We start from the raw sequence: 9,064 nt of genomic DNA on the forward strand, positions 1-9,064 counted from the left end.
ATATGAATGTAAAAATATGAATATGAATACATAAAGTTACGCATACATCTTTTTGATAGTGTTCTTACTCCATATCAAAGAAACCCAGGACTCTCACCCAGGGGACAGCTGTTTGTGTGCCACGTGAAACCAAAAGTCAGCCTTGACTTTCTTTAGGTAAACCAACTGTGTTATGGATTTAGCCAATCCATGATCTTTTCCTACGAGCAGTTCCGTTACAAAATGTTAAACACGTGTTTACAACTACGACCGTTTTTCAACATTAAATAGAACGGTTACGTGTTATGGTCACACGTTAAAAACTACCACCGTTGTCTAGGCTAGTGCTGCATTCAGTGCCCTGGCAGAAAGACTGGAGTTGGTCCCCAGGCCCCTGTGCCTGCAAACTAATCCTGTGTTGACAAATTACATTTCTCTGTGAATGACAAGAAAAGCACATTTAAACTTTAAGCACCTTTAAACTATGACATATGCTGCATAAACTAATTAAAAAACTGTGTAGGTATAACCTAGTATTATTAACCTTATGCACTCACATTTGAATATACTTTGTACTTTTATGCACTAAAATGATAAGGGTCCCATCCAAACCTTGTCACTACTTCGAGAAAAGTCATGAATCATCCTTTTCCCTCAGCGTTATCATTACGTTTGATAGTTGATTTTTCTCTAAGGAGTAGATGGTACATTGTTTTCTTTTTTTGTGTACAGGCAACCCACAAGTATGTTTTTTAGTTGTACTTTTGCTCACAATTGTTTATTCTTGTAAACACTGTATTTCCCATGCACTATGTGTGTTCTTTGTATGTATATATAATCTCATTGACTTGTATTTGTTCTTCTCGTTACACAGCACTTTATGAACCTGGTTTTAAATGTTTTAAAATGTGCTGAATGAATCAAAAGCTGTTTTTGCACCAAGAGCATGTTTGAAGATTGTACAGTTCAATCTTGTTGCCTGAAATACCTGACATTAATGTTTAAATTAATTTATTCATTGTTAAACAACAGTGTACAAATAATAAAAATCTTCTTACTTAGTGTTGTTACTGCTTAGAAACATATCACAACTAGGAAACATGGTTAAGAATGGGGTTTCAATACATTTTGAACATTATACACATTACATTAATAGAAGTGTTTTTTTCAGAACAGATTACAATTTACAATTTGGTAAACAAGTTTGTTTTCCAAAAATGACACATTTGAACAGCTAAACATGCAAATCACTGAATAGTCTCCTGCTGTTTTGTAAAAATAAAATACATGGAGTATAACGCACTTCTATACTTTACTTCTTAAGCCAGTTCATTCAACATACTGCTTTTGAATGACATATGTTCTGAACATAGATGTATGACAACTAGGCCAGATGTACAGTGTTGTATTTCACAAATACAAAATATATTCAATTATTCTTTCTTATTGATAGTGTGTGTGTGAGAGAGGGGGAGAGAAAGAGAGAGAGAGAAAAGGCAGACAGAGTTGTTGAAAATCAACAAATCTAACTCAAATAAATATGAATGACTAAAAATAATTTTTGGTGCTATAATCTTGTAACAAACCTACAACATATTTCATAGAAATTATAATCATTCTAAATGCACAGAGCTTTTTCTATTCTTTGGCTGTCCAGTCTGGGTTTATGATTCTGATGTGGCCTTTTCCATAAGCTACAAACAATTATGTCATGTGTATGACATGAGACTGAAGGGTCTCCACTGACGTTGCAGACGGAGTGACAGTAGGCCCAAATTTTAAACTTCCCGCTCTGAATTCCACTAATTTACATGACTCTTCATTCAAAGTGGGGTAAACTAGGGTTAAAAATGGCAAAAGATTAAAGCTGGAGAGAAATCGAATTTGGTTACATTCCGGCAAAAATATTTCTCACAGGTCCTTTGTGCTTGATGTAATTACAAAAGGCTGTTTATGTGGCAGTGGAGGGCCTTCTTATAAAACTATACACATTTCTTGGATAGTGTTGTCCTCTGGTGGAAGTAAATCGTTACTACATTTTATATAATAGAAGTGAGTCACAACTATATAACTAATATATGTTAAATATGCACAACAATAAAACAAAAAGGTGAGATCAGATATATGTATATATATACATTCAGTTCCTTATATATATATAGAAGTTTTTGCTGCTGCTTTGGATCATATTGAACAGCACTGAGTTGTATATATTTTTTGGGATGTAGGCTAAGTTATAGTTCTCAACTGCTTACAAGACAATGAGTTTGTCCAGGTAATAGTTCACAATTAATTAACCCACACAGTTCTTAAATGTGTAACAGTGATGAGTGGAGTATTGTAGGTTTTACCTGCAGTTTAAAAAAAACGGTGCTACAAATGTGAGGCTAACTTTATACCAAGGAACTATGTCAATTAAAAGCCAGCCATGTCATTTTAGAACATAAAAGCCGCCAGATCTTCAGCATGGGTCTAATTATACATAAACCCATGTGATGAGGCATGAGGCAGGGAAACTACTACCTGGGGTACAACAGAAACACCATGCACGAGGCTTTAAATCTTACTTTAGTTGTCCAGACATGCAGGGTAGGTAAACTGGAGACCTTAAACTGCCCTTAGATTTGAATCCAGTATGATTGGTGGATAAATGACACGTAAGGATACTAGAATTCAGAATGTCAAGTATGCATATCGACATTACTTCTTTCTTTTCAATTAGTTGTTTCTGACAGGAACAAGTGTTATGGAGGCTAAATAATACCATATTAAATGTATTACTTAACCATTGAAAAACTCACAAGACTATTTTAGCATTTATAAGCTGTACATAATAAGTAAATCAAATATAACAAACTATAATGTAGTGTAATGTAGCTATAAGTGTATATGTATTTGTCAATCTTGCCATACTGGCGCTTCTATAAATGCTTTATAATGTAATATAACATAGTTGTAATTTTATTAGATTTTGTCACATTTATAACACATTTAAAACAGGTTTGAACCGGCCTGTGAATTATTTGTACACATAAACCGTTCGTTAATGCCACAGTCAGATTGTACATGTGTGTAACAAACTTATTATAGGATGGAATTTTCAATGAGTTTTTATTTTATTTAAGTTTTTTTTTCAAAATGGTTTATTTTTTACATGTACAGTTCTAGTTTGTTATTGTTATGGGCACGTATGTCTTAGAAGTATCGCTACAGTATATGAACCTACTAAATATATTGCTGGAGAACTAAGTAGGAATGGCCACGATGTTTATTATGTAATCATTTGTGCTAATTTAGTGTCAGATGTCTGCTGGAAGGTCAACCCCATTCAGTTTCTTAAAAAACTAAAACTGAAATGATTTGCATTCATTTTTATTATATTTTTTACCTGGCAATATAGTTTTAGTTTAATTTTATTTTCACTTAAAGTTTTTAGTTTTTTTTTAGTTCCAGTTTACTTAAAATATCTTCACTGCTTATTTTATTTTTTAGTTATAGTTTACTTTAATCACCCTGATGTGTAATCATACAGCTATATTAAAGTGTTATCAAGCATTTATTAGCTGTATACCAGTTATAGAGCTTTTTTAAGCAGAGTTATAATTATTAGCTCCACTGATGTACACTTATATATATATATATATATATATATATATACATATGGTATACATCTGGTTACAACCACATTAGAGTGAGTTTTAAACTCATTATGAAGTCTTTAGATATTGTTTATGAATGCTTAGTAGTCCATTTAAATGTAATACCCTTTTTAATATAGCGTTATAAAGTCATCAATGGTCATCAATTTGTTGCAAGTACTATACCCAGTGAGCATTCTATTTCAGCCTAGCATGCTAAGCCTATGCTCGGCCAGGTATACACAAATACTTTCTGAATCACATACATCATCTAACCAGACTTCATTGTGACGATTGTGCCATATTGTTCCACGGGCCCTGGCTGGCACGAATAAACACGTGTCGTGTCTCATGTTGTGGGAACTCTGGATGAGCAGTAGAAAGAGTATGCGTGACTTAAAGCCAACTAGACACCGGGGTTGTTAGAAGTCTGCTATCAGGTGGATGAGAAAAAAACACACCGCCTACAGTCCAGCCTTCATTACTTCGTTGGAATCAAGCGATGGCCTTAGCGCTCGTCACAAACACTTAGCGTGCACTCTTCCCTACAGGACAGCACTGCCGGCCATATTTGTATGAAGTGGTCATCATAGAACCAATGGGCATCCGCCCATACTGCAACCTGGGGACAGAGCTAACATGATGTCGATTTAAAAGGTTGACTGGCTCCTCAATCTGTGTACCTCTGTGTTACAGAGCACACTGTTTGACACATTGGCCGTGGAGACAAGTTATTGCTTTAATGACCTGCTGTGCCTTCTGCTTTAACAAGTGCTGCCTGTCTCGTCCTTGGCAAACAACATATTTTTAACAAATGCATGTGTTTATCACAGCACACCCTTAGACCTAAACAACATTATAGGTTGATTTTCAAAGACTCCCAAAACGACATATACGGTGGCAGAAGAGTCCCATAATAACACATAAAACTGTTATTGCTATTTTATGCTATTTGTAACTGCTATTTATTCCCGCACTGTGGTAGTTTAATCATGTGAGTGTGATCATCTGACCGTTCTATTTATGTAGCGGGAACAATTTTAAACATGTAAATGGAAGTCTAGAAAACACAAATACTTTGTATTAGAAAACATGAGGGATTGGCTTAAATTCAGTCTAAAATGAGGGCGTAACGTGAAGTCCTTGCATTAACAACTAAGGTCCATAAAACTCAACTAGGTTAATTTCAAAACACTAGTTGACTTTTGGTTTCACATGGGACTCAAACCCCGGTCTCTTGAGTGAAAGTCCTGTGTTTGTTTGACCCTTTTCCCACCCCAACCTGCCTCCTTATATGGAATTTGCCACCTGACTTTCTCAATTGCTCAGTCGCCGCCTCACAAGAAAAGTTGGTTGATGTTCGTTATGAGTTGCTTGCATAATCGACCCATACGGTTGGTCTCTGGGTGAGGACAGGCTGGTTTCTCAAAGATAAGAAGCGCTAAATGCTGATTTAACTGCAAGAGAAATTAATTTGACCTTGGACTGTTTTTGGATCTATTGTCTTCCTGGTATCTCTGGTAATAAAACATAAAGCATTTACTGGGTGTATGTCTGTATTGCTGTGCTGGTTCTGTTTGTCTCCGCAAAGGCCCCGAGGAAGGCGACAGATCTTCAGCGACAGCACTTTGTGAGCACTTGCACAGCTGATGAGCTGTAATTATTTTTTAATTATTTCTGTAGGGCATCATTCTCTCCCTACATAAACCCCTCCCCCCTCCCCCCCGCGTGCAAGCATGCACACACCCCCACACACACGCACACGCACACACCCTGGAAATTAAGACGTTCAGTATTTTTGAAAACATTTGGTGATGAAACCCTCTTCAGTGAAGTCTACTAATTACTGCACAGCCTTGTGTCAGCACCCACTGAAGGCAGCTTTGATGTCTACTGCCCAGGATGATAATCAAGGGCACAGATCGCATGTGATAGGCTGTAATTGGGACAAGTTGTTCAAAAAAAATGGGCACTGCATGACTTTGACGGCTGCTTTGCACAGCTACTGCTCCGAGACAGTAACCTCACCCTTCCCCCATCCCGTGCCCACGGGTGAGGAAGCCTTGTCACTTATTAAGGAGGCTGTTGCCATGAAGTGACAGATGTCCTGATGTGATCTGTCTGCATCTTTGGCCTCCATCTGTCTTGATATAGTACAAATAGTTAAGGATGGTGTGGGGAGACTGAGCTGTTGTTCTTTCGTATATGTTAAATGTATTGGAAGCTCTCGTTTCTGGGAGCTGAAACTACCTCCCCTGGCAATCACTTTGCAACAGTCTCCCAGCTCATCTTTTCAAACCACAAGGTTTCTCTGCCTCCTCCACCACTTCTGCAGGCCCTGATGTTTTAGGGTTCAGTGGCACTGAACCATCTCTGAATCTCCATGTTTGCTCTGCTTTGCTCCCTGCTTGGCAGAGAAAGATTAGGGGCTCGGGTCCTGGGGTGCGTATCCCACCCTCTCTCTGGTCCTCACACCCTCCCTCTCTTCACCCATCCTCTGAGATTCAAATCCTTTTAGCTTCTTCCTCAGGTAAAATTGCCAAGGACCTTGTGAGCCCTAGGTTCCCCTGGAGGTAAAATCTATAATGGAGTTTTGATTTGAGCAAAAACAGCCTTGAAAATGGACTTCTTTAACCAGGTAGCTGCCTCGCAGAAGGTCAACAGTACTCCAGGTGGACACAACATGCCACAACTGTGTTAGAAAAAGGCAGAACAAAGGAACAGTTTTACTCCAAAGAAAGTGACCTGTTGACACGGTTGTAAATAAAAAAAATCTAAATGATGGGTTACTTTTAAAAAAACAACAAAACTGAATTATTCAGCATGACTTACAAGATAAGTATCAGGAGATACAAACATCTCTGTTGAAAGAATAATCCCTTATCTGCTCTCATGTCCGTAATAGATTTACAACCATAGGCCATTTCATATAAAATGACTCCAAATGAAGGAAATTTCTAAGAAACTGTTGATCAGTTTGCATTTAATCAATGTTTTTTTTGCCCCCTACATTCAAAGATAGAGGGCACCAAAGCCTCAATTTTGAAACAGCTGCTGTTCAAATCATCATCAGCCTAGAGTCAGTAAGTGCTTTGTATATCCAGTGTTTATTGTATTTTGTAATTCTATACTAACCCTAACCCTACGGTTAGGGTTAAGAAATATTCTATTTGAGATGGAATAGCTCTGAAGCATGGCAGAAAAACAGGTAATAGTATTATTAGTAGTAATGTTTATAACAATAATGATATTACAACTAAAATAATAATCAGTCATTATTAGCTGTAGCAGCAGTTGCGGTAGTAGAATTAATGATGCTAATATTATTCCTTTAAAAAAAATGAAGTTTTGATTATTTGTGGACACATTTGAAAAGGTGCCATTTAATATGAATCAAATTAACATACAGTAAGCTACATCACACCAGATGTGTTTAGACTGTAGACTGCTAGGAGAGTGACAGAGTTTGAGAATTGGAAATTTGACACAAATATGCTTCATTACCACTTTATTGATGTACCCTCTGCTGACGTTCAATTATTCATCAGCCACTCGAAAAAAAACTGTTTGCTCTGCCTCAATTTATGCTCAGTATCAACACAGAAATCACATCCCTGCTGCAGCTATAATCTTAGTTAATCAGCATCATTTAATGCACTTAGCAGCAGTGTTTCAAATTCAAATTAAACACTTGTGCAAAAGCAATCGCCGTCTGCCCTAGTTCTCATCGATGGTGGGTTTGTCAAAATGATGCAATTTGGTCATTACCTCACATCAGACGCCTCTGAGACATAATTCTTCCTGACAGTTGGATTCTAGCTTTGACAGCCTCAAACTTGTTGAGTTTTCTCTAAATACTTGCCATTGCAATGAGTTAAACATCCCCCGGAGGCACCGCAGAGTTTTCCTTTTGAACCAACACCCGAGGGACACCAAGCTGGGACTGCACGAGGAACTGGAGGTCTTACGGAGAGGGCTGTTTGGGTTTATATAATGCTACAATGGGTAATTTCTTCTGCCTCTGCAGAGAGAGGGGAGAAAAGAGGGATGAAAAGAGAGAAGGGAGTATGTTTAAGAGAGAATCTTTATCTGGGCTTAATATCCCATGCTCAAGCAGAGTGGAGGATTTTTTTGTTGTACAGATCTCTTTTGTCAGATCCTACCTACCCATGGAAGACCCAGGGGCACTCTAAGAACATACGCATCACCTAGATTTGCCTTCCAGCCCACTTCTCTCCAGCGTTTGCTCCCTCTCCCCGCTGGCTTCTTTGTGTAGAAGAGACAAGTGAGCATTTTGGAAATCAAATCTCAGTTTGTCGGAGTAAAACTGGAGCAATTTGAATAGATTTATTTCTACATAATTGTTCTCAGCACATGCATGCGCAGAACCCTCTTCTTCTGCGCTTTGACTGGTTGTGATTAAAAAATGGGGCTGAATGAGAGCCGCTGTGAAAAATAGGGGTCTACCGATACTGGTTTTTCGGGGCCGATACTGATTGTTAATGAAACCAATTACCAATACTTGGAACCGATATAAATTTACAGTAAAAATTAAAATCTTTTAGTCAAAACTAACATTTTGGAATGTTACAAACTCCATCAAAAAAAGTTGGTTGCAAGCAATTATTTATAAAAACTTACATTTTTAACATAATACACAGTCAAAACAAATTAATAAATAAAAAGAAAAATAGATTTTCTGAAGTAATAGAAGAGCTGTAGCTAAAGTCAAAGTAGCGCTTAAAAAAAAAAATCATCCAGGCCAATAATGATTTAATCACTGGTGAAAAATAATGTGTGTCACCCTGGCTTCACCATTGAGAATCCTTTCAGAAAGGCTTATTCCCCCAGACTCAAACTTATATATGTTAAAAACTAGGGATTGGGGCGCATGGGTAGCTCGCCTGGTAGGGCGCGCGCCCGTATATAGAGGTTTACTCTTTGACACAGCTGCTGCGTGTTCGACTACAACCTGCGGTCCTTTGCTGCATGTCATTCCCCCCGCTCTCTCCCCTTTCTTCTCATCAGCTGTACTATAAATAAAGGCCTAAAATGGCCTAAACATAATAATTCAAATAATTAAAAAAAATAACTAGGGATCAACCAATACTGTTTTTTCAAGGCCGATTCCAATACCGATTATTAGTAGTTAAAAAAACGGTAACCACTATTTGGAACCGATATGCATTAACTGTAATTAGAAGAAAATCTATAAGTCAAAATTTTGGAATATTAAAAATCCAATACAAAACTTAATTTTTTAAGCCACCATTTAATACATTAGAAACATTCAACATAATAAAAAAGCAAAAGATAGTCAGATAGTGTTGTGGGCGGGACATTATGTCAGACTCAGTGGTGAGTGAAACCAAAGCACAGGGACAGATACAGAGCTGTAGCGGAGCCAAAGTAGCACAATATTTGATGGTATAACTTTATTAGTTATC

General features: G+C 37.4%; 1 long non-coding RNA gene across 1 annotated transcript in view; it reads left to right on the forward strand.

Annotated features, from left to right (window-relative positions):
- Positions 1-1,272, forward strand: part of LOC117950805 — a 1,487-nt gene extending 215 nt beyond the window's left edge. Inside the window, exon 2 of the long non-coding RNA XR_004657987.1 lies at positions 81-1,272. This is a non-coding gene — a long non-coding RNA (uncharacterized LOC117950805). The remainder of the gene's footprint in view (positions 1-80) is intronic.
- The last annotated feature ends 7,792 nt before the right edge of the window (positions 1,273-9,064 follow it).

This window comes from Etheostoma cragini, chromosome 9, assembly GCF_013103735.1.
Source record: "Etheostoma cragini isolate CJK2018 chromosome 9, CSU_Ecrag_1.0, whole genome shotgun sequence".
Taxonomy (NCBI): domain Eukaryota; kingdom Metazoa; phylum Chordata; class Actinopteri; order Perciformes; family Percidae; genus Etheostoma; species Etheostoma cragini.